General features: G+C 31.9%; 1 protein-coding gene and 1 long non-coding RNA gene across 4 annotated transcripts in view; both read left to right on the top strand.

The window, feature by feature from the left end:
* Positions 1 to 28,000, top strand: part of Stet (stem cell tumor) — a 373,411-nt gene that overhangs the window by 265,646 nt on the left and 79,765 nt on the right. The window lies entirely within an intron of this gene.
* LOC140665596 (uncharacterized) lies at positions 4 to 27,972 on the top strand. 2 transcript variants are annotated; one of them, XR_012046638.1, is made up of 4 exons: positions 4 to 458; positions 18,854 to 18,992; positions 22,994 to 23,075; positions 24,658 to 27,972. It is a non-coding gene; the product is annotated as an uncharacterized lncRNA (long non-coding RNA). The 2 variants fall into 2 exon arrangements; XR_012046639.1 differs by lacking the exon at positions 18,854 to 18,992.

Genomic DNA, 28,000 nt, shown 5'->3' with positions numbered 1-28,000 from the left:
ACATATGACAAGAGCAACAGCGCGCTACGTCTGTAAAGGTCGAGCGCCGAACACTGTGTGACGATGTACGATAACAAATTCCTTATGCCTATATAAAATAATACGACATATGTATGTCGAATACGTACTTGTTAACTCTCGAGCGTTGGCTGAACAATAATAATTTTTTCGTCTCTCTGCTTTCTGCGCGACGCGGCGCGCGGCGCGGTAGTCCTTTCCCCCACTTGCCTTCCCCCACTATGTCCTATGCCGTGTCTTCCTACGTCACGCATACCAAGGATACAAACAAGGACGCGTCACTATTTTTTACAAAGGATATTCGGCATACCTACGTATATTATTTTATAGGCATAAGGAATTTGTTATCTTACATCGTCACACAGTATTCGGCGCTCGACCTTTACAGACGTAACGCGCTGTTGCTCTTGTCATATGTACGGCGACATTCGAAGGAATAGGTATGCTTTGTATATAGCGTATTATTCTTTAAAATACGATTAGCTAATTATAATCTTTATAATTAGCAATTGTTAACATAATTGATTAACTCTTATGATAAACTACACGTAAGAATATCAGCTCTCTTAAGCTGGCAGGACCATAATTTTTTTTAATTGGCACGGGGTACAAAATTATTTTCGGTGGTACAAATTAGTACAAATTCAGTATTAATCAGATCAGTTTTTATTTTTCATTTTTAATGGTTTTTATTACGATAGTTGAATATTAAGTTAGCAGGACCACAATTTTTTTTTAATTGGCACGGGGTACAAATTTATTTTTGGTGGTACAAATTGGTACAAATTCAGTACTAATTGTATCTGTTTTGTTTTATTTATTTTTTTAATTTTTTCTTCTGGTCCTGCCAGCTTAATATTAAGTTAGCAGCGCCACGATTTTTTCTGAATTGGCATGGGTTACAAAATTATTTTTGGTGGTACAAAATAGTACAAAATAAGTACTAAATAATCCATTAGGTCCCGTTTGATTTTGCTGATTTGGTTCTGCCAGTTTAAGAGAGCTAGTGAATAGTGTGATATAGAACGAATGGAATAATGTAACGAATGTGACACAATACAGATGAATCGCCACGTAAATGTGTCGTCGGGAGTAAAGCCGAATCAAGGTATTACTGATTACGTGAATGCAACTAGTGCGAATATATACCCGTAATCAATATCCGCTCAAAAGTATATATCAAAGTGCAAAAATGTTGAGAGAAAGTATAAGTATCACGAGTTGTGTTTTTTAATAGTGAGTAATATGTAAATAAAGAAAGAAATGCATCTCGGGAAATGGTGAAAAAAGTATCAATCGTTGAATTTTAAACATTGCAGTTAATACCTAACTTAACCGTGTATAATAGTAACATCTAGTCGAGATTATGCTTCAGTCACTGGTGCGATAATAAATTATCGATCATTAATATTCAAAGTTTTTGTTAGAAAGAAGAATGAAACAGCAGTATAACGATTGTTGCACTACATAAATATGAAATAATAATTATGATTATTATTATTTCATATTTATCTACATGCGAGTTGATACGATTGTATAATATATATTGTGTAATATAATAAATTCTATTTTTATATATACATACATATACACTACATTAAAATACCTACACTGAAAAATATTTTTGAATAATATATATATATATATATATATATATATAAATATATAAAAAAATTATTGTAGAAATATATACGTCAAAGTGAGACATATTTTTCATTTATCTATTTTTTCACAATTTTCACATTATGTTATATTACATGATACTAATTAATATTAGAATAATTAATCGACATATTGACATCAAATTATTGTAAAAAAGGTATGTTTATATTTATGATGTTATTGCAATATTTTTACAATATTTTTTATAAAATACACAGGGTGTCTAGTCCCTGGAAAAACATGGAAAATCGGGAATAATCAGGGATTTCTTTTATATCTGTAAAATTCAGGGAAATCAGTCTCATGGAATTTTATTGGAATTCAGGGAATTTTTTCGAAAATTCTTTTTTTTTTTTTTTTTTTGAAAATTTTGTTTTTTATCTTGTAAACAGTCAGCCATGTATGTGAAACTGGCGTCTCATTTTGTAGAAACTCATTAATTTAGATGAGAGTTTTGATTTTATTTTTAATAATTTTAGAATTCTTAATATATAGATTAAACAAATAGTACTGGTTATTACAAAAATAGGTCGGGAAAAAATCGAGATAATCTGAGACGCCAGGTTCACGCTGCATTCCCTTTGTCCTTCGACAATTTTTTTAGCATTTTTTAACCAGATTTTAAGCACTTGAGAATGTTGCAATTGTTCTACAAAAGTTTTATGCGTAAAAATTTTTAGAATATTATATTAGATAATTATATAAATTAGATCGCCCGAGACACTAAACGTAAATGAAATTTATGTTATATCAATGTTTCTCGATATTTAATTTGTTTAATAAATATTTTAATAATTTTTACCTATATCTAAAACTTTGTAGAAAGTATAAGTGATTGCAGAACGACACAAAAAACAACATGAAATCTCATTTAAAAGTCGATAAAACATTCGAAATATGACTAGCGTCTCATTTTACAATCAATACTTTTATGTTTGGTGTCTCTAATCTAATTTGTTTAATAAATATATTGTAATAATTTTTACTTATAGAATTCTCTCTGGAAATTAAAAGTGATTATAGATTGACATAAAATCTCATTAAAGTAGAATTGTTGAAATAAGACCAATGTCTCATCTCGATATTTATACGTTTGACATTTCGGGCAATCTATTTTGTAATTTGTTTAATAAATATTCTAATAATTTTTATGTATAAAATTCTCTTTCTCTTAAAATTATTAAAAGTAATTGCAGAATAACGAAGAATAACACATCTCATCAATTGATAAAATTATCGAAATATGATCAGCATTTAATTTTTCAATTTAATTTGTTTAATTAATATTCTAATTATTTTTACGCATAGAACTTTTTATATAAGCATTGTGAATCTCCTAAGCGCTTAAAGTTTGATAAGTAATGCTTAAAAAATCGTCGGCAGGTAAATTGAGATAACGTGAATTTGGCATTTCAGTTTGTTTTGTATAAATATATATATATATATATATATTATATATATATATATATATATATTATATATATAATATATATATATATAAATATATATATTTTTTTCAAGATTGTTTATTTTAAAACAATTTGTGTATAATTTTGAGCAGTTTTCAGAGTTTTAATTATTAGTAATATTAAATAATTTTTTTCAATACTTTACCCGAGAAATACTCATGTGCATAAGCACACTGTTACGTACCTATATGAGATATTACTCAACTTTCGAAAATTCTATTTATTCTAAAACCGTTGTCATATAGTATTGAGTATAACTCGTTCATATAATCTTGCATTTTCTAAACTGTTTTGATTACTAACAGTATAAATAATTTTTCTATTAGTTTATTTTACTCTAGAAAAACGTACCGTCATGTATATGTATATTATGAAATGCTAATCGAATTTCGAAAATTCTGTTTATTCTAAAACAACTTTCGTATATGATTGCACATATAATGTACATGCATTTTTAAAGTGTTCTGGTAATTAGCAGTATGAAAATAATGTTTAAATAATTTATTTTGCTCATGAGAGACATACCGCCACGCATTTATATGAGATGTTAATCAATTTTCGAGAATTCTGTTTAATCTAAAACAGTTTTTACATAGTTCTGTTTGTGAACATATTTATATATTTTTTAAAGTGTTAAGTGTAAGTATTTTTAAATATCTTTTAAATATTTTTTACTTTGAACTTTGATTTTTACGGGCAGCACTGCTTGTTTAATTGATTAAAAACTATGGAATTATTGAAACTAAAGTTAGTATTCTTAATTATTTATGAGTTTTAAAATAATACGTTTTATACACATTGATTGTTTAGTCGCTTTCTCGTTAGAATTGTTAGAGGGACGAGCTATAATTTTAAACAGCTCATGGTTAATACCTATTAGCGACGACTGGGTTTATATGTACATGAATCATGTGCGAGAGTGTCACATTCAGCTTGATTCTAATTTATCGCTTGTACGCTTAATTTCCCTGTCTGATTTTTGTCTCACCCGTATCTGCAAAAGTTTTTGCATTACTTGCAATGAGCGTATATATAGATATCGGTCAATAACATGAACGATTGACTATTTAATCATCTGAAATTATTTTATTTCTATTTTATAATATTAATGTTAGGTTTCCAAATTTTTCCTATTAATTTTTATGATTTCTATATATTTTTTTGTTGAATATTTATTCGAAAATTTTTAGTAAAATAAAATGGTTTCTATCGGGATCCGGGATTATTTTTATTTTTATCTAGAACTAAGTTTGAAAATAATTGGTCTTATAATGCGTGAATAAATCTATGTGGACTATATGAAACTAATGTTTTATTTCTATTTTCTTTAAAAGTTCAATAATTTTCTGTTTTCTTTGCTGCAACCACGTAATGTAAACTAATCTGAAGAGCATACATAGTATATATGTACATACTTATGTATATGCGCTTATACTCAGGTGCTTATAATACATTCCGGATCGCGCGGATTACATGGGGCAATTTAAACGATCATTACTCTGCATTATAAATGAGTCGAACTTTTACTTTTATGCATATTCCGCGATTGCACCGCTTTCACACCGCAATGTCATAAAAATAAGATTGTTTATTAATTTTCCGCTTAATCAATTGCCAAATAATAACTTGCAAAATATTCCGGAGATACAAAGTAATAGCTGAAAGAATGAGGATTAAAGGAAACATTGATATTTGTTGATATCGAAAAAAGTCTCAAAAAAAAAATTCGAACTTTTTCATGATCCACAAAAAAATTAACAATTAGCTCTTTACTTGATGTATGGATATCAAAACATTGAGGTTGGATAAAAAAAGGAAATAATAAAAAGACTAATAAATAAGAAGCGTAGCTTTTAAAAATTCACATTTAATGCATACAATTTTAGTACAAATCTTTCTTTTGAAGATCAAGTTATTAAATTTTGACGTAAATTTTGACAGATAGTGACAATGTTAAATTAAAAATTCTTGTTATTTTATATAAATTCAGTTGAAATTACGTTTTCAAATACAGCTGCGAAGTACAGTTGCCTTTCTCTGTTTGATTGAAAAATAGAAAAGACAACTTCACAATTGACTCCTCGTTTCAATGAAATTTTATCACAATAGTTAATTATGTTCACTATAATTGATCAGAATTTGTCTTTGAAAAAGTTCCGTTATGTAAAGCAAAGCATGGAGAATTGCAATCACAATTGCATCGTATGACATTGATACGCGAATTATTTTCTTTCATGTCGTTTTTTTTATTATAGCGAGCGAAACAATTTCTTTCGCTAATTGGTATCTTACTTTCAAGATAATTTAAAAAGCATGAATCGATTTGACATTTCACTAATTAATATAATCCGATTCTCTTCTCTCTATTATTACAATAGATATTAGACAGATTCTTTCTCTTATTCGTTTCTTCCTATTATTTACTATGCAGCCTTTTTGCAAAATTAATTAGTGATTTGTTACTTTCTTTTGTTGCATCAATGTTTCTATTGTTCTAATCAAGGGTAGTTTCATTGTCTGTTTTACACAACAGAAAATCCTCGATGCGATGTATTTTTAATCTACTTTAGTAAAAAAATATATTTTTATAGAATATAAATTGTAATTGATTTTATGCGATTTTATACAATTTGTTGTATTGCAAAAAAGAATTAGATCTTATTAACATCCATTCCACTTTTATTATGCGCTGCGGTTCAATTACACAATATAAATGTGCAGTAAAAAATATTGTTTATGATTACCGCACTATGTCCATTTCTATACTTTATATGCTTACTACCATATTTCGCGGCAATGAACGTTAGCGCAAACTTTTATCTCAACGTCGGTGATGTATTATCCTGACGTCGCGACGTCTCGCGCAGGTCCAAGGTGGTCCATAGCTTTAGACAGTTGCTCTTTTTTCACTCGTATCATCTTGTGAGTGTTTCTTTTCTCTAAAAGCATCTTTATTTGACCCTCTGTTTAAGACTATCTTGACGATATTTGCTGATGTAATTTCTTGAACAAGTTGAGGGAATTTTGTTCAAAGATGCAACCGCAGAAATTAATCTTGGACAATATAAATATGAAAGTATTAAACAGGGTAAAATAAAATAAAATATAATACATTATTTATATATAATAATATTATTAAATGAATGTATTAAACGAAATTGATATTTTAATTTTGTTTTTTAATATCATATTATTGAATAATACAAAAGTATAGTGAATATAATATATGTATTTAATAATATTATTATATATAAATAATATTTTATTATATTTTATTTTTATATTTATTTTTTAAAATGTATCTTTCTAAATTACTTTCTATATCTCATGTAATCTTTATAATACCTATTTAATATTTGTACGAGGAATTTGCGTTTGCAAATATTCCCCTTTCAACACTTTGTTTTGCAATACCTTGAGCAACCTTGTACATCTCGACAGTCGTGTACTTCTAAACGCATATCTCACGTCGGTATCCTGACTATGGGAAAGCTCACTGTTGTATTGGATGTTTATGTATTTAGGGTGTGCGGGAACACACATTGTAAGGGAGAAGATCGAGGAGAAGAACTTCCGTTCCGTCTTATCTTCTTCTACCTTCTCTTAGCGAGGGATGGACGTTGTCGTTTCGCTTCGCCCCTATCCGCCCGACACTCGAGACTTTCCGCGAATAAATGTGTATCTGTTTTGTAGCGTGGTGTGTAACCTGTGTAGTGAAGGAAAGTTGTTCTTCAGGTTTCGCGCGAATTTTCGTCCGAATTTTCTTTTTCACTCTTCCTCCCTTGCGTCTGCTTTTTCGATTGCCCGATTGTTACATATGTATGTATATAGGACGTCTTCTGTGTGAAATATACTTTAGAAATGGATTTAGAACTTGGAAAACAAGGAAAAAGTTTGTGTAAGGGTACGCCCGACTTCGCGTTTTGTTCGAGTTAGTCTATTTCTGTGCTCTAGTAATAAAAGAGAGATTTGACATAAAAAAGAAAAAACTGTTAATCTAATTATTCCCTGATCTTCGACAGAAATGCTCTGAATGACTATTCTATTCTTGATTATACGAACGCGTCTAATCATAGATTATTATCCAACGCGCTCCTAAATCTCAGACATTCCTTGGATTCGTTGGCAATCTTCTTGCATTGGCGCATACTCACAAATTCACGCGCAGAAATGCTTTGTTATTTCGATATCGCCGATTTTTTATCTCCAGAATTTCTTCTCACACATTTTTAATATATATTTATTTTTAAATAATATGGGAAAAAAATTAAAAGTATTCATATATAACAGAAATATATAAATGCAAAATAACGAATTATTTCTATATTATTTTTGACTATCACATTTATCAGAATTTCAAAATAAATCTTACTTCACATATCTTTCGTACGAACGCGTATGCGTTCTTTCGTGAAAGTGAGAAATTACAACGCGCATACCTTGGAGGAGTACAGAAAAAGAAAAAGCGAGAAAGGAAGAATGAAAAGGTCGAAACGGAAAGGACTCTGCCATTTCTTCTCCTTCGCAGCAGCTCAGAACAGCAGAGGAACCAGTAATCTTTCGTGCGGAACCGGCCTTTATTTCTAGCTGTCGCATATTTTCGCCCGCGACGCGTTCGAGCGAGGGGGCGTCGACGAGTCTCGCTATTTTCTCTACTTCGAAAATCGATAATCTCGATCCTCTGTTCGTTCTATGCTATGGTATCTTCTCTTCTCTATCTCTCTCTCTCTCTCTCTCTCTCTCTCTCTCTCTCTCTCTCTCTCTCTCTTTCTCTCTCTCTCTCTCTCTTTCTCTCTCTTTTTCTTCCTCTTCCGCTTATCCCAGCTTTGCACTCCCGTGATGTCACGCGGATACACGGTTATCTAAATAACCGTGAGGCTTATCGATCGATATATTTTTTTACTCTTTGTTATCCTTCCTCTTTCTTTTGCGATTGTGAGTTGTACTTTATATCAACGTGAAATGCCTCTTATATTTCCGCGTGTAATGTCGTCAGAATCTCACAGTTTGTAGTTTGTACTGATAAAACTCGAGTCACATTAAACTGCGTCGATTTTTAGGAGCATTATGACCCGCATTAGCTTGTCCCGATTTCATGACACCTAAATTTACGGCATTAAGTAGGACTTATACACTTGGGTAACAGCATATCTGGTTGATGTGAAGGCAAAACTAAATTTTGTAATAACTAGTATGATACTAGTGATAAAACTTGCTTGACGTTAAATGCGCTTGACTCTGACAATTAGTTTAATCTCTTTAATATAAGATTTATTTTCTCTCTTTCTTTTTTTTTGTATAATATAACAATTAATACAACATCAATTATTATATGCAGCGCTTTCGTAAACGTTAAAAATTAAGTAAAATGATAACGTGATTACTATGATGATTATGATCGAAATCAATTTTCTTTTTTTTTTTTTTCTACACAAAAGTAAAAATAAGTAGAAAATTAATTGAATTTTTCTTTAATTTAATTTAATAGCCTCGTATCCAGCCTTATATCCTATTAATAACTTCTATAGATTATATTTAGATAGAACACCAAGCTTTCTTGTCATGATCTTTTAATGGTCGTGTCTCACCGCACGTTAACTGACGTAAAACTATAAAGTTTATAGAGTCGATAGGATATCATGTCGCCGACGCTTGATAGAAAAATACCAAGCGACCTGGAAAACCGACAGGTACAGAGCGCAATAACCGGAAGCTGGGTGACCTTGAGATAAGGATGCCGGATATTACAAAGACGTCGAAGCGAAGCTGGTGTTGAGTCTTCCTCCCGTTTAACGGGAAGCGAACATCCTCGCTCGCCATTGCACTTTGCTGCCGTTGCCTATCTCTGCCTTAACAGCAAACACCTACTATCCTGTACTTCCGCTCATCCTTTCCCGTACCTAACTATTTGCCCTGGCTAAACTAACGTAGTTACGCTGAAACGATATTACGAGAAAGAGCAGCAACGCTTCACGATCGGCCCCCGCAAATTGCGGACGTACAAATATTACGCGATTATTTGGAACACTAGGAAAATATCATCGATGCATCGATGACGTTTGCGGGAATCTCGTTTGACGCAATGTTCGATGGGAATATTTGTGAAATGTTATGCAATGCGCGAAATAGTACGGTAAATCAGTGAAGTACGTAAGTGATTTATGTCACAATTTGATCGAAAATTTCACGAGCCATCAATGATTAGGATATCGACATTGCAACAATGAAAGAATGTTATAAAGGATTTTAATACGGAGGGAAATATGCATTTAATCGGCAAATTGTTAATTAATAATTTGTTCCAAAACAGTTAATTACGCCTCTCTCTCTCTAACAGAGAGAACGTAATTAAGGCGTAAATAACAAAATTAATATAAAATACTTAAATTGTAGCACAAATGCGTATCATTATTAATCGAATAATCATTAATTTTTTAATAATAATTAATACACAATAATCATATTTGCAATATATATATCTTAGATTTTGATACTATATAATAATATTATTTAATTATTCAGTTTTTGATTTTGATTTTTTGACAAATTTCGGCACGTGTTATACTCGAGAGACGAAGAAAACCTAAGCTCGAGGATTTTAGACGTTATTTGAAACAGCTAAACGATACATGGATAGTGAGAAGTGAGAAGAGACGAAATTTGAGACTATCTGCAGCGAAGCTGAATCTCCTGGATGTCGGAAATCCTGCACAATCCCTCGTGAACACGTATATTCCATTGGTCCTTCCAGGGCCGATTCGATTGGTTCTCGGTTGAGCTCATTTATACATTAACCATTACTGGCATATAGTGTGAACGGAAATTGATTAATACGATTCTATCCCCCTAATTGTCTTTGTCGTATTTGATAAATCCCGTGTTACGATATTATAAATTTTATAAACGTGTTAAAATAGAACATTTCTTTCCAAAAATCTATCTTTAACTTCAAAACCATTAAATCAGAAATTTGTCTGTTTAAGGAGGACCTGCATGGATCATTAATAATCTAATATTATATACATTTCGAGATTCATAAATTTGACATTGCGCAAAGCGCTTTTAACCTTTTAAAATATAAAATTAATAAATAATTTGTGATGCGTTGTAAAATTAAAAGTTTTATCTTTATGAATTTTTGTATACACTCATTATATTACTTTTTTATTATTTATTTGTATTATTTAATTATTTTTGTAGTTAATATAAAAAAGTTAGTTTGATATAAGATAATAGTTACGATTTTGAGATGAAAATTAAATTAAATTAAACAAAGATTAAATTAAATTAAATTAAGATTAAATTAAATTAAGATTAAATTCTAAATCTCTTAAATTCTACAAGGTAAATCTTAACTTTAACTCGCAAATTAATTATTAATTTTAAAAGTTCTTTGTAATGTCAAATTCATGAATCTCGAAGTATATTAGATTCATTAATTTTTGATATAGCTGAGTGCAGTTTCTATTTAATAATACATAATTATAGCTTTTACATAGCTTTTATTTCAGTTAATAAAATTGTGTCTCCTCGTAGATCACACACATATACACGCAATTTTCTTATCTGTCACTTACAATTATTACTCTGTTTAATTTAGTGAGATCATATCGCAGTTTATATATCCATACAAAGTGGTAGAAATATAATTTGCTTCACATCTGTTGGAGATATTGATCTTAAATGTATAATTTTAATATGAATTTTAATATATCTCAGTCTATCGTACATACTTATATAGACGAAGAATATACAAGAATAATGTACAACATAGAGATTGCTTCGCACCAATAACAAAATAAAACTTATACAGAGGTAATTTTATTTGATAATAAAACAATGAATATATCGTATCAAATAAATGATAAAAAACATAAACTATTTAAAATTTGGAAACCTTGAAAAGTATTTGAAAAATAATGTAATGAAACAAATATGTAATGATTATGTCTGCATTTTTAAACGCATATTTACAAATTTATATAGAAGTATGTAGATATGTATACATATGTATATATTTGACATATAATACTATTAAATATTTTTTCCCTAGTGTGAAATACGCATCAAGCATACATTGCGAGAAGTCGCCTATATACGCTCATATGTACGTGCGCGCACGGTGTATTCATGCATATATATAGCATATAGGATCCTTCAAAATTCAATTCCGCGACTTCGCCTACTCTGTTCGGTCCCGCGATACTCGACCATCCTCTCCAGGGAATTAAATTTCCATCCGCTTCGATCGCGTTGCCAGAGGTCAGGCCGAATATCTCGCGCACAACCGATCGCGGATTATTATTTGGTGGTTGACCGCTCAACGAACGAATCTCCCTTCCCTTTCAGCTTCCCGAGCGCAATATTGAGATGTAACTAAATCACCTTTTTCATCTCGTCGCGCGTTCCATTTGCCTGTTTGTCAGTGTGAGAAATATGTAATTTTGCATGAATTGAAAGGATGCATGATTTCTCTTGTCATTTCTCGATGGTATATCAAAATATTCTATGTATAATTATATTGCCGTCAATAGCATTTGCGTAATCTGCTTTACGCGATATGATTGCTTTTAACTTTTAATGTTAAAAAGTCAGCTGTCGTGTACAGTTGTCTCAATCACTTGTCCTTACAAAACAATAGAAAATGCAGATATTATTATCGCTCTTTCGTAAGATTACAATGCCGGGTAATAATGTATAGGCATCTCTGGATTCGTGTTTAACAATGAAAATGACAAAGCGGTAGAGCAATCTCTCCGAATCGGCAGACGTTCAGAAATTATATAAACCCTGCGACACACAGTGCGAATAATGTCTCGAAATTGCGGAAATGAAACTGCGACGCACGTATATGGCGGGTGATCAATTTTTACGTTTCGCATATGCTCGCACATATATCGTCAACGATTTCATCGCTCATTCGCAATCGAAAACAAAACGCTCGTATCTACCGTCACGCGATTTATGCGGGTGCACTTTTTTTCTTCTTTTAATTGTTATTCGCTGCGTCATCGCGATATAATGTCTTCTCCACAGAGTGCGTGTGATGCGATATCTTGCGTATTGCATTATTTTTTTCTCTCTCTTTTTTTCCCGAATTATTACAATCAGAGAGCGCGAGCAATGACGGGTTTTTTACGCCATCAGCCGCGACCCGTTTGAACGACTCTTTCGCAATTCAACATCCGGGTCCGCATAAGTGATAGAGCCGGCTATTTATTCGGCCATGTACAAGAGAGAAAGAGAAAGAGAGAGAGAGAGAGAGAAAATGTGTGTGTGTGTGAGAGTGAACGAGTGAGTGCACTTTCATAACGCGGCATTTTCTTCGACAGTGCGTATATCAATTATTCTATAGCGCATTATTATTGCCGTTGCTCGGCCTAATTATCCACTCGCCGGAATTCGCGATTCTCTCTGCATTCCTCCGAGCACGGAGAAATAAATCGATCATCGCGCTGTATGTTGTTTTCTCATTATACGAAGAGCATACTGATAGCACCGCGATGCATGTACATATATAAAAATTTATCTACAGTTATATTATAGCTGACAAGATTAACTCTTGCGAATTCATATTAGTTGTAATATAAATATTTCAATGATCTAATCGTGCATACTTATGGTGCGACAGCGTATTAATTCATAAAAATAAATAAGCTAAACACACACACACACACACACACACGCACACACACACACATACACTTTTGCATCACTACGTACTTAATATAATTCCTAAGAATACTTAAATTAAAATTTGATATTACATTTGGAATAAGTTGAAAAGTTTTCTTCGTAAGAAAAAAAAAATCGCCGCATAATTACAGAAGCGGATGCATTTTTTTTTCTTGTCTTTTCTCTCAGAGAGCTTGAACTCGGGTTGCATAATCACACGTTCGTGATTTTTCAGGAAGATATTCTCTAGTTCGAAAGACCCTTGACACACACCACGCACTCGTGATTCATAATATTATATTTAATGGCGACATACGAGTCGTCTATATAAATTTCCACTGATTACCGCGCGCTCTAATAATTTCGCTTGCTAAGCGGAATTCGTAGCTGCGCGAATTTCGCGAAATTCTACTAGACAGTACGACAGAATGTCTCTCGGTTGAAAATGAAGTTGAGTTAAATTCTCATTGCGCTACTGACGATTTTCGCTTTATCACATTGTCTGATTTTGAATTTTTGAGGATCCAAATTTCTATTCCATGAGATTTTTGTTCCATATTTTACGAGAATTTGCGAGATAAAAGTGTTCACATTTTATTACAAAATAATTTATAATGAAAATTAGTGTAGGATTTTTTTTTTATGAACTCGATTATATGAATTTTATTTCTTGCAAAATTGTAAAATATTCACAATGAAACATTAGAGTGAATATAATTTTACGTAAAATAATATAGTTTTATTATTTTATTTCTGATTTTTAACTTTATGTAGTAACTATATTTAATTTAAAAAATTTTTTATTAAAAAAATTTAATATGTTAATTAAGTAGGATTCTCTCTGTAAAATTAAATAATTAAAAATAAATTTTAATATCTTTAGTACAAAGAGATTAATTATATCTGATATTTCATAATTATCTACACTCATTTCATCTATTTCTTTCTCATTTTCATCTAATATAGAATTGGCAAATTTGTTCTAATCGCACATTATATCGCAATAGTACTATCTTATATGAAGTGTCCCTATGCGCATAATGCTTATCGACAAGCTTACAGAGCTTGCGCAACTACAATACGCAATAACTGCCGCGGCTGATGCACAACATGTAACAACAGTGATAGAATATTATGTATACTTGTAATACACTATGTAAGTGCATCATGTATCTATTATTATTCTACGTAAGTCATTACCCTATCATATCTCTATATGTAAGTCTTTCTCTCTTGGTCTATAATAATACTTTCACTAACTTAAGTATTCTTAGATATATATATTTCATAAATCGCAGATATATAATGTTACGTATATCGTGAAGTATTCTTCGCTTGTATAAGCGCTTTTACATGACGCATATATAAAAGATCTAATTTAATCTATAGTCGGTAATAATGTGAAAATTTGCATATCTTAATCCACTTACTGATCAGAATTCAGTGAAAAGGACATGGCTGTTTTTAGTAAAATGTATGGACACGATCGTGTATAATAAAAAAATAACCAATTTTTTTTTTTTTTTTTTTTTTTTTTTTTTTGTTGAATGAATACCAAACTATCGAATCGACGAATTGATCTCGAAAGCAATAAAGCGGCGCGATAACGCGAATCGTGGAAAATACGCGGAAAACGAACAAAACGGCCCGTGCTCAATATAACCATACAACTTTCGCGTACATATATTTGCCGTGCGATAACAGCGATGATACTCCACTAATGGAGCCCTCGTACGAGGCGATAACAAAACAATGTAGTTAGAAAATAATGCACCGCGGAGAAAGGGGGTATTTACGTGGCCGCAGACTACTCCGGCTGCTACCGCACGGTGCACAGGTGCGGACGCAAGCGGCTTCGCCGAATGCGCATGTAAGGGATGACACAATATCCAGCGTTATCAAATTGATGTTTATTCAAGTGGGCACAACGCGCTGGCGACGGTATGGGGGAGAGTTACTGCTATTGCTGCGGATCTTCCCCGATCCGGCACGCGTGTGTCACTCTGCTGCAGTGAGAGAGATAGATGGAGAGAAAGAGGATGACGGGGAGAGCGAGTTTGTGTCCCTTCTGCAAATACAGTCCGTCTATCCCTTACCATATGTGCAATGTGCCATTGCCCGTTTAGCTGAATTATGACATACAACCGTGATGGAGATATATATATATATATATATGTGTGTGTGTGTGTGTGTATAGGCGTGTAACGTACCCACATCAACCACGTCGTCGCCGCTGGGCGACCCCTTATAATACGTCCAGACGTCAATTTCGCGCGCGGCGACATGAAACGGGTCTTTGGGGAAATAGGCGTATTGTCCGTAAACTTTATGTCCCCCGGGGGGTTGGCATCAGCCCGCGGCACGACCGAGTAAAGGCGCGCACGAACGCCAAATGACCAGCGACGTCACATTAACCTTTTGCGATACGTATCTATTGTGCGAATTTATCATACCGGCTGATAAAATGAATGCGATGATGTCTAGCCTTTTGACGCGGATCGATCGAGTTATTTATTACTATTAAGGTTATTGAGGTTATTACTATGTAAAAAACTGGAATTTTGTCATATTTTAAGAATATAAACAGGTGAGATATAATTGTTGATAACGAATTTGCATAAATCAACGTGCAATAACGTTTTTAGAGTTTTTTTGAGCCTCTTATATTTTGAATATTTGTTTCGTAATCATCACAGAAAATTATTAAAACATGATAATTATTAATTTGAGAAATTATTATATTCAGTCGATGATTATTTAACGCTATTCGATTTGATTCGAAAAGTTAGTAGATGGATGGATAGGTGGGTGGATAGGTTAGTGCATATTAATTCTGAAACATTCTGCGAGAATGAGAGGATTAAACAGAATACAAGCAGTTAATCGCAGGATTTACTTGTATTTTACGGTTGCATCAACGAAACCGAGTTGAAAAAAAAACACCAGGTTTGGATCAAACAAATATTTCGCTGCGTACGTGCTGATCCGCTGAAAGCGTAAATAAACATTACAACATGAGGGATAAATTCGACAGTTTGTAAATGTAACGCAATATTTATACATTCACCGACCAGAACTTTCGACAGCGTCTATTGCAAAAATCGAACGTAAAAGAATAAAATATTGCGACTATCCTTTTGGCGTCTTTCTAATTTTGATAATCTGATTGTGCAATTATTATTTGGCTTCATTATTAAACATTCGCTAAATTTTAGGAAATTGCATCTTTCATTGTTTCACTTAAAAGCGGAGATTAAAAATCAAATAATTACTAACTATTTTCAAAATAGATAGAGACAATTTGCATTATTCATTAGTAGACGTAAAATTAATTATGGGTCAACATATTGCGCAATAAACATTTTAAATTGAGTGCAGTTTAAACATAGAGATTAGCCGCGAGAATGAGCCACTGCATCTCTGTTGCAAGACGAGATAAATTGAAGACGCCAGAAACATACACATTGTCTCGTCTGTTTGCTTTATTCTTCGAATACGGTTTCCTAAGGGCGAAATGAGTGGAATGGTGAGAGGTTGTTCTTCACCGTCTCTTCTTTCTGTAGCTCGTGAAGCGGGGAGTAACGCGATTTTGGCACGACGCGCAGAGGATGAGGGTGTAAAACGAAGGTTTTCATGAGGACGTAAGCCTGCTAACGAGCGACAAGCAGCGTCGAGCTACTCGCTGGAAAATGAAAATCTTTTTTAGATGAGGACTCTCTAAAACGTCGATGCGACAAAGACAGAAAGAGAGAAAGAGAGAAAGAGAGAGAGATAAAGAGAAACTGTAGATTTTAGAGACGCGTGCGTTATATCACTTTTCCGATAAAAGCTAAAGACGATAAATACAAACGATATTGAGAAAAGGGATTAAAAAGGATTTTAGATTGTTAAGATGTTTAGATTGTTAATCGTTGTGAGCAAAAGTTTGCTTTCTGAATTACTTTAGAATAATCTAGAAGCGGAGACAAAATTAATTGAATTTGTCTAAAGTGTAAAAGAGAAGTTTACATGTTATGTAAACCAAGTGTAATTATGTTTGATTGCTGAGCAGTAATTTACTTAAGTGTAAGAGGAAATTTGTATTCAGATACGATTCAACAGATAAAAACACTTTGCGATAAATAAGTCTTTATATTTTGAGAAATAAATATGACAACAATTGTGAAGAGTACAAAAGAAATCTTCTCATTTGTTTAATATCGATCCTTTATAATCAGTCTTCAAATAGCGAATAAACAATTGGAAATTACGTGCAAAATATCCGCATAATAAACAGAAAGATGAGAGAAAGATTTACATTTAGTTTATATGCAATCATGATCGGAATGCAAGCGAGAAATATGCATTACACGCTCGTTGAAACATTGAATGATATAAAATATAAAGTGATTTTCTGATGCGTCGGGCTGGGAGGGAGACGCGAATTAACAACGCGAATTTTATTATATTATAGAAAGTAATATGAAGCATGTGCTTGCATTATATAACAAAGAACAGCAGTGCAATGCATTCAGTTTCAGTCATTGTTCTACAAAGTAACGCATTGGATATCCCGAATGCGAACGAGATCGCGCATATTTACACGTTACTTAATATTTTATTTATTTTAATCCATACGAAGAGAGTCTGCATCATAAAATAAAATTTATGGATATTTTGTTTATTCCTTCGGTCAATTATAACAATTGGAACGATTGTTTTTTTTATAAATATCAAATGCAAATTCGTGTAGAGAAGCTTGATTTCATAAAATAAATAAATGAAATTTATAGACAATGTAATTTATTTGAGATCCATCTTGAATAACTTTTCACCTTACATAAAATCTCGCACGCGAAAATGGAAAATAAACGAACGTAATGCGGAAAGGCACTTTCTAACGTCTCATTCATTTAAAGTATTGATACTGGTAATAGAAGCGAAGAAGAATGAAAATAAAACGAAAATTAATGCTGAATTTTTATTTAGCATTATTTTTTGTTTAATTTTTGTGTTATTTATTTATTTGAATGTTTAATTTTATATATATTTATATTCTTACGTTTTCAGTGATGTTTACTCTCATTACAAAAATCTACAGTGTAAATATGTCCAAAAAAGAAAATCCGTTATTTCTGTTTATTATGATTACCGTACCGTAATTACATATCGTAAATTACATTGGTCAATATTATGAGTACAATGATAATTGATAACAGTGCAATTTTTAAATTATTGAAAATTATTATTTTACATAAATATATATATATATATATATATATATATATATCTTAAAGTTTTTGTGATTGACGCATGTTGTAATAATTATAATACATAATGCTTTTAATTCTATAGAATTGACGTGATAACAGTACTTTGACACATAATCATACACACATAATATCTAGGAAGATATCTCCTGACGTAAGAAAAAAAAATCTTACATCATGCATTATAAACTTCGTCTATAATGCATGATGTAAATAATTACGGCGTTCGTCAACATACGAAATGCAGAGACAAGGATTTTGCATCCAGCTAGACGATACGATACTCTGCGAAGAAACGCACTCGAGATTTCTCCTCGACGTCGGCTGTTGAAAAATTCACGAGTATTTCGTATTCGGTACTTTGTTGGTCGTTTTACAGCCGCTCGCCATTCATTCGTAAAAGCAAAGTACCGAAGCACGGAATCATATTTATGGTCTTTTCGCGTCACGAACTTAGTATGATGCGAAGGTTTTTGCTACTTCGTGCATTTTATGAGCATCACTTAAATTATGTTTACTTGTTAAATGATAGTTCTTCAATCTAATGCTCCTTACGAATATTTCCTACGATTCAAGAATATAAATTATGAATGTCAAATAAGTTGTGAAAATGTAAAATACGTCCGTTCTTTATTTCTTATATTGTTTTGCGCGTTATTAATATTATCTTTACTAAAATACTTGTTAATAATTTTGTACAAATTTGATCGTGTTGTTAATATCACAGTTAGTTATTATACACGTTTAATTTTATTATAATATATGTTTTTTTTTGAAAAGTTCTCCAGATACGTGCGACAGTTTCAATGAAGTCTCTTTAAGAATGTACGTGACACTATGGATGAAGCCTTTTTAACGTACTCTGGCGCCTAATTCTTTTTTGGACATTTATCACCCGACTTTTCATCTGGTTCGGCAAGTGCGTCTGGTTTTTCTTTCGGTGACAATGCACTTCTAATGTGTTTACACTCGCGTCGACACATTATGTGAGCATTTATAACATCGCTTTCAAATCGTGTTAAATTTTATTCTCATACAACATAATAATGCAAGTTTATCACTAATATTAATCGTGCGTTTCTATTAATAAATATGTTCTAATATCTTAATATTTTTTAATTTGTGAAAGTATGATACACTAAATTTTCATCTAGGTACAAGATAATCAAAAGTAGCAAATCAATAACTGCAAACAGAAACTATGGTTTATAAAATTATCTTGTTTTTAGAAAAAAAATTATATTTTATTTGTTTGTATGATCCAAGAACTTAATTTAATTATGGATATTAAATTAATCAATATTTATACAGTTTCTGTACAAATAGGTAAAAAAACAGGCAGATTGAATTCTCGTTACACATAGTTAAAACATTACGTCTTGTGCTGTCGTGCGTTAAACGGATCAAAATGGCATGTAATTATTTCCGGGCGACAAACTCGCCGGCGATGTAATCAAACCCGGATTAAAAGCAGTGCCCGTCTTCGTTAGCAGCGGCGAAAGAATTCAAAAAATACGAACTACGTTTTAAAACTTTCGACGATAATTTTTCATTGTCATAAAAGCCAATTTAAGCCTCCGAGACTTTTGTACACTCGATCCGAGTAATTTCGAAGTTGCAAACAAGACTCCATCTAAGCCCGTCCGATCAAAGTGTCGGATTGTACTGTCAATTATCAGGCACTGTGTTCTAGGCATTCGCTTCAGCGAAGAAGCGGCATGGTGAAAATTACTATAATTTTCTCCTCGCCACACTCGTCGCGGATGTAATTAAGTCTCAATTACACGTGCCCGTCTTAATCAACAAGAGGATAAGAATTCGACAAATACGGAATTAGCCGCGAAATGTGCACGTGCATGCTTTGCATCGGGAATTAATACCACGGAGAATAGATTTGAATTAATTCTACAATCTTTAATCTTCAATCAAAGTATTATTCTTTGAGTTTTCACAATGATAATTTATATTAGTCTATTAATTGTGCGATAAATACATGATTATTAATTTTATAAACTAAAAATTAACATATTTATAATACCTTAATTATACAAAATATTAATATTAATATATAAAGTAAAGATTTTCAAGAATGATATATATGATTAATTAACTAGAAACGGTTATTATACAATATAAAAAAAATATGATTTAACTATTAAATATAAAGTTATTAATTTATAATTTACGGTAGTTATAAGTAATAATTTTTGTTAAATCAAAAACAGATATTATATAATAAACTACTATAGTAGTATATATGTAGTTAATTCCATAGTAAACTAGTATATATGTAGTTAATTCCATAGTAAACTACTTTGATGCTTACGTATCTTTTGCAATTTATTTGCACCGTGAAATACGCATCAAACAAAATTTCGTTCGTGACATAAATTCCGCTTGACTGAAGAAAGCTTTTTCGCTCGCGCTTGTGTATAATCGTGATTAAAATTAGAGAGGTTGAAATTGCGAGCTCGTATAATCAGATAGTTAAAAACTAATTTTTTCCCTAGCACGTGACTAGCGACAGCAAGTATTAAATTTGTGATACAAAGGCGTAAATTCTGTAAACAAATATATATTAGAATATTACATATATCTGTTTGGATGAAAAATTCTTTCATCACTATTTTACGCAGGCTAATTATCGTATACAGATTAATTATGTAATATATATGTGTTTATATCTATTTGAGAATATTTCAAAGGATGGACCGCGCCCATCGATGTCGTCGTTTCCTCCCACGGGAAATGAAGTTCATATGACAGGACGATGATTACATCCCGCGCAATCGAATATTAGTGACAGACTAAATTTTATAAAAAGACGGAATATTTGTTAAATAATTTAAATCTACATGTAATTTATAATTACACAATATTTGTATAATATATATATATTTTTTTTCAATTTTAAAGCAATATAATAAAAGAAAGTTTTGATTTAAAAGATTAATTTATACCTTATATATAAATAAATAAATAAATATATATATATATATATATATATATATATTATACATGTGTGTGTAACTAATTGTAAGTATAATTTTTTAAATAATCTAAATTTTTGTTTATATTATTTTATAAGATTCTTAAAAAGAAAAAAAAGAAAGAAGGATGTTTGAACTTATATATAGGTTCTTTATTAGATATATTTATTAGATATAATATGTACTTAATAACACGTGTATATTATTGTGCATTTAAATAATATCAATTTTTTCGGATTTTTTTATGATTCGAGTGTGAAAATAATTCTGAAACAGTTTCACAAGATTTCCAGTTCTTATTGTCAGTGTCACTTTTCGAAACACTTTGAATTTGTCCCCTCTTGCATCTACTTTTAGTAACACTGCTTGTGAGGGATAGCAGATGGTCATCTTTAGTTTCCCCAATTAACGACGAAATCTTACGCTCATTTAATGCTGCACGCATTTAATGTTTATTGTTTAGTTTCTTTTGCCTAAAATTAGATCAGTGTCGCTCCTAATTTATTTTATTAACTGAAATTTTATTTTAATTTTTTTTAAATTTTGAGCTATGCATGTATATGTGTGTGTGTGTGTGTGTGTAATACAAGCTGATACATGAATTTGTAACTTTGATTGAATCTTGATTTCTTAAATCAGTTTTACATTTTAATAACCTTTAGCACAAGTTAAAAAAGTGTTTCAACTTTATTTTTTTTTTAAATTTATTCTTTGTGATTAAGTTGATATTATTTTGTATGATTATTTATAATAGAGAGCAAAAATATAACAAGAAAAGAAATGCGTCGTAACAAGGCGCCTCCCGTGTCCTATATAAATTACGTCCAGCCCAGTTTTCTTTTCTTCTTCTTCGAGTTTCAAAGATTCACAATGCGTGCGCGTATGCGTGAATACACAAGGAGGGGCTTCGCAATGTGAACCCATCGACGGACGATAGAGCGATATATTTGCGTCGTATGACAGAAGCAAGAGGCGCATGGACGAATGTATCAAGCTGGTTCGTCTGTGCACACATGTGTACGCGTCTACCTTCTCTCTTTTCTACCTTTTCTCTACATATTTTTTCTTTTTCTTTTAATATCCTCGATCTATTGCTTTCTTTCTATCTCTTTTTATCGTATTTGACACATACTGTTTTTCGCTTTAATTTAAAAAAATATCCTGCGCTTGCATATTTATATCGACAAAACATGAAAATTTAATTGTATACACGTTTATCGATTAGCAGTGGCAAGATCAAAAAAGAAAAAAACAATTTTTTTTATTTTGTATGTTCTATATACATATAATATTATATATATATATATATATATATATATATATATATATATATATATATATATATTATTATATATATTTTTATAAATTGTGTATATATGATTTATACTATATGTATTTGAATATTAAATTTAAAACTATTACTATGAAATAGTTAAATCGATCGAGTAAAGAGAAAAATATGTCTCTTCTATGTAAGCAAATTGAATTCTCTCATTTGTATTCGTATGTTCGTCCGACGATCATGTATTGTACCTGCAACAATCGTGTGTGTCGTAACTTGTGCCACGTTCCTGTATTTGTTCGGCACAAAGCAAACCCGCACATTTATTAGGAGCATTGGAAAGCAATCGATTATCCGCGCGCACACTTGCGTTTATCTTTTGTGAAGGTACAATATGTATCATGGATCAATAATAAAATTATGGTTTCCATAATTTTCGAGTTAACAATCGAAAAATTAATCGATTTTATTTGTTCTTCTCTTGCACAAAGAGAGAGACAGACAGAAAGGAAATAAAATAAAATTTTAATTATAACTTGATAAATTAAAATGCTGTAAAAATTAATTTACTCTGCAATGAATAAATTAACTTACTCTAGAATGCATAAATATTTGTTAATTATTTACTAATTTAATTTTTTTTTACAGGTAAGCACAGATTTTGATTTTCATCGAGAGAATCTCTTCCTGATATATTCATTACGATGAAGAAAGAGTCTGAAAATGATACGTAAGATTATTCTTTTAATTTTTACCTAATAGTTTCAATTTTTATCTAATAGTTTTTAAATATTCCACACGCTTTCTTTCTTTCAGAGTTTTTTATCTTATATTGTGAATTTCATGTCAAGTGCAAAGGCAATGTGTTTTTCCATAAATCTTTATGTTATATTCAACATCTTTAAAATATTTTAAAACTGTAAATATAAGATAATAATTTATAACATAAAAATTCAAATCATACTTTACTTTAGACTTTAAAATTTAGTTTATATTTAGAGAATAAGAAATCGGAGAATAAGTTCCTTTCTTGAACATTCACCAAATTCCCTAATAAGATCACATTCGGCTGAAATGTTTCTCCCGTCAGTCTATGCTAGCTCGCGCGCATATGTATACTAGACTACTGTCTGCTACAGCTGTGCCAGACTATGTTCCCGATTTCGTGTTCCACGTTATGAATGTATTCGGCTTGTTCAAGCGAACGAACGAACGACGCGAGCGTCTCGGCTGCTGACGTCTCTCTTTCTCTCTTTCGTCATTTATTCGGCGATTAATCAATTTCGAAAACGTAGCACGACCCATCGCCAAAATAGAACGGCCATCCTGCGTACGCTAATACCAGAGCGATACGCAATTAATCATTCTACAGTCAGAAGACTATGCGTAATTTTATCTAATTATTTGACATCGTTGCGGGACATTGTGTGCGATTTTGTATCAATCAATTATCGACAGATGTCTATCATATCACGTGCCACAGAATTAAAACTGATATTACGCGATCGAAGAATAGATATTGATGCGCTGAGAACTTCTATTTAGATTGATATTATACTTTTTTTAATTTTGAACATTTCACACAAATATAATTTTGATTATCTTATTTGTTTTCAATATTCAATAGCAATTATACTAAATTTTATTACGATTCAGTTATTTATTGTCGTTTTGCGAAAGGAGCAATTTCGCATGATGTTGAATTTATTTGATACGACATTCAATATCGACAACTGCGTAAAGTTTCGCGATATCGATTCGCGTCTTCGAGTGTAGAATTTCGAGACCGTCTGCCGCGTGAAGCCGATATAAACTATAGATAAGTGAACCAGCGCGTCGCCAGCATAAAAGATTCAACATCCTGGAACATGCGAGGCGGCAACGCGAGACCTACGACGGCGCCTCCCCGTCGTGTGTACCTTCTTTTTTCCCTTCACAGAAAACGGTACTGTCGTGCGTGAGGCGTCTGATATGCGAGAATGAGAAGAAGAAAGAAAGAAAGAGAAAGAAAGAAAGAAAGAAAGAAAAACGAGGACTCTCGTCGCTTATAAGAGGGTGGAATCGATGCTGCTTTTATCGAGCGACTACTTCGCATTTTCTTAACTCTTTTGTCTCTTCGATTGTCTCCCTCTTCCCTTCTATCTCTCTCTCTCCCTCTTTCTTTCTCTTCATCTAATTAAAGTCGATATCCAATGTTGACCTTTTCTGTTTCTATTTTCTAAAATTAGTTTTATTAGATTAGTCTCATCCAAGTCCTATCTAAGATTAGTTTTATCTTCGTAACTTATCTGTTTTCTTCTCGTTATGTACAGATGACAATACGACGGTTCTGACGGTAGTGAGGGATAAGAGATGAAGATGAACGGAAGAAACTTTAATAGTATCGTTAGAAACACGGTTGATCGGAGCACTTGAGGAAATTACGTTCCTTTCATGTTTTCCTTTTTCTACATTGCTCTACAAATGAAATTTTATGTACAAGAGGTAGGGAAATTTTACAAATTGATTGATAAAAAAGAAATTGCGATATTATAAACTCTGAGGGAACTATTTATTGTCAAGATTATGAACCCCGTCTTGTTTTAACTTACAATTAGTTAACAGAATGTTTCATTAAAATATCAGTTACCATTTTGACCATTTTACGACGATCAAATGCAATTGTTCTTGGTTTTATCAGTTTCTCGATATATAATGACACTGGTCATTATTTGATACAACATAAACAAAATTATTAACGCAATTATATTGTGTTCATATCGAATTTAAGTACGCGAATTTTAATCCTGATATCGTGCTTATACAAAATAACGGATAGTAGATAAAACAAGGACAAACGTATACGATATATTGCTATCTCATGCATCTTTTATGAAACGCACACACACATGAGGATACTCGGAATTTATTGTAACCTGAAACGCGCGTTTCCCCTAAATAGTTACCGAACAAATTAGGAAATTGTTACTTTAGGAACAAACAGAAGATACGCAAAGTAAATTCGATCGCTGAGCAATTATTCAGACTGATTAAAATATCTTTTAATTTTGATGACGAATATAATTGAAGTATTTACCTTCTATTTTCATTCCATTTGTTCTGTTGGTAAAGTAATGGAATTAAATTTGTTAGTAAAATAAAGACAGCGCGATTAATTATCCATTAAATCAATCCATTTAACAGAAAAAAATTGCGAAAAGCAATATCGAATATATTTATTTCATTAATTTAGAAGATATTCTGTAAAGGATAATTTAATGACGTTTGTCGCACATTTGTCGGGGAGGCACACATACATATCTGCATTTAGACGAATACATATATGTATACACACACGTGTTATTCGTTCTCCATCTTGCGCTCCGCACGGTGCTTAATTATACATGACTTCATCATGTTAATTTCAGTGGCTTAGCGCATTTCCAACAGCATCGCATTACTCTTGCCTATCCCAAGGTTTAAACCGCGCGTCGTTGATCGAGAACGGTATGTTCGAAAGGAAGAATTCACTAGGGAATGCTTGCGACATGCATTCGTGCGTCGAGTAAAGTTTTCCCGACGAAAAATTCCTTTGTGCTATCGAGAGGAGGATAACGGAGAGGACAGACATTTTCTTTGTACAAGACTTTTGTGTGTTACACGTGATACCTTACAAATACCAGAGTGCCCTTTTAAATATGATTATTATTAGACAACAAGCTAAGAAATATGGCAATTTTTTTTCAATGAGATTTCAATGAGATCTAAAAATAATTGCATTCTGTACTTATGTGCGCTTTTCTTCTTTTATCTTTATTTTTGAGTTTTATTTCCGCGCGCTAAAATTGTCTCGTACTGGTTGACATTTATATTGTGTTTTTGTAATTACGTTATAAAAATCAGATGTCGATTTTATCGTAAATTTGAAACGAATGAATAGCTAGTTCAACACTTTTTTTACTTCGCCTGTCCTTTCAAAAGTTTGATGTTTTGGAACATTATTATAATTCACTAACCGAATTCAGAATTGAAATAGGAAGCGTTCGCCTTTATTTCCATGATTCAAATGAAACCTCTATACCACATATAACTTTGCTAATAGTTTCAAAATACTAATAGTTTCAAGTTTAATTAGTATTATTTAAATAACAGTTAATATTGTAAATTTAATTAAGTCATTTATATTAGAAGTACTTATAGAACTTAGAAGTACTTATAGAACTTAGTTTTCAAATAGCACGAACTTTTGCAGTTTTAAAATAAATATAATTTAGAAGATAAGAGACCTTTATGTATTAATTACGAAAATATTATTAAAAACAGAATATATTTTTTTCTTTTAAATTATAAATTCAGTAGACATTTTATTTGATATACGTGTTATCCAAGAAACTTATCTAATCAGTCTCGAATCGAATCGAGTTTCGAAATATCTCTAACGGAACGTGATCTTTTCCTGGTTCTCTTTCTCGAGGAAATAGTGCGATCTTCGTAACGTAAAATAAACTTTATAGAGAGAATGTTAGATATATGCTTTAAATTCTAATATATTTACAACTTCCCTTTTTTGTAGAAATTGTGATTTTTCTCTCACAATTAATATATGTGTATACAAATATTTTTTTTTCCTAATTTATAATTAATTTAATAAGATATTTTTTATAAATGTGACAAAACTGGACGAATATGACATTAAATTTAAAAAGTTGAACTTTTACTACCAAGGTTATTATTCTAACAATCTGTCAAAGGAAAGCAAGATTTAGGTAGATTTACTCTTTGTCGTTCGATTATCGAACATTCCAGCGAGTTTTATCCAACGGCTTTCCAAAAATTTCCCGCGAACATCGATATATCGGTCGCAGATATCGGATCGTAGAGTTTCAAAATCCCCACACGAGACGCAATTTTATAGGGTCCTCCGCTCAAGGACGACCGAGACGATCTTGAAAGACGAAGCGCGCAGACGTTGGGCTAAAGCTAAGCGAAAGGGTCGATCGAGTTTCTCTGTTGGAGGGCGAGAGCTTCATAGAGCTAACCAAACGTGGAAATAGCGTGCCTCGTATTAACGAGGATTCACTGCGAGCTTCCATTTCGAGATCGGTACATCGGGTCGCCTTCGTTTGACCTCTCTCTATCGCCGGCACCCTTCTCATCGCCTTTATCATGTCCCCCTTCATCCTCTACGACGGTTTTGTGAATTTACTGCTGCGCACTTTCGCCAAATCGGGAAATACCCGTGGACCCTGTCTAAGCTCGAGGACGCGCCGAGGATCTTCTAAGATCTTCCTGCTGGATCTTGAACCTTGGGATATACAAGGAAGTCTCGATTATATCTGTCTGATAAAACAAGGAGAGATGGAAATAATTCTTGGCCAATTCATGTATATGTGCCAACAAATAAAAGCTTATTAGATTTCGGTTTTCCTTATTAAACTTTTTTATCGAGACAAGGAGAATTATGTGATTCTCGTTTTTTCAAGTTTCTTAAGGGAAGAAACTAATATTTTAGAAAAAGAATGAAAGTTTAACACACTATTATAAGCCAAACTTTTGGTATAAATAATTTTCCGCGAATGCAGGAATATTCTTCGGAATCCTAAATTAAGTGAATCTTTCTTTTACATTTGAAATTACTTTCTTATTGCGGTTGCACTTTTTCAGTTTATAATAATT

The sequence above is a fragment of the Anoplolepis gracilipes genome, chromosome 5, assembly GCF_047496725.1.
Source record: "Anoplolepis gracilipes chromosome 5, ASM4749672v1, whole genome shotgun sequence".
NCBI classification, from domain to species: domain Eukaryota; kingdom Metazoa; phylum Arthropoda; class Insecta; order Hymenoptera; family Formicidae; genus Anoplolepis; species Anoplolepis gracilipes.
This window is presented reverse-complemented; position numbering and strand designations above follow the sequence as displayed.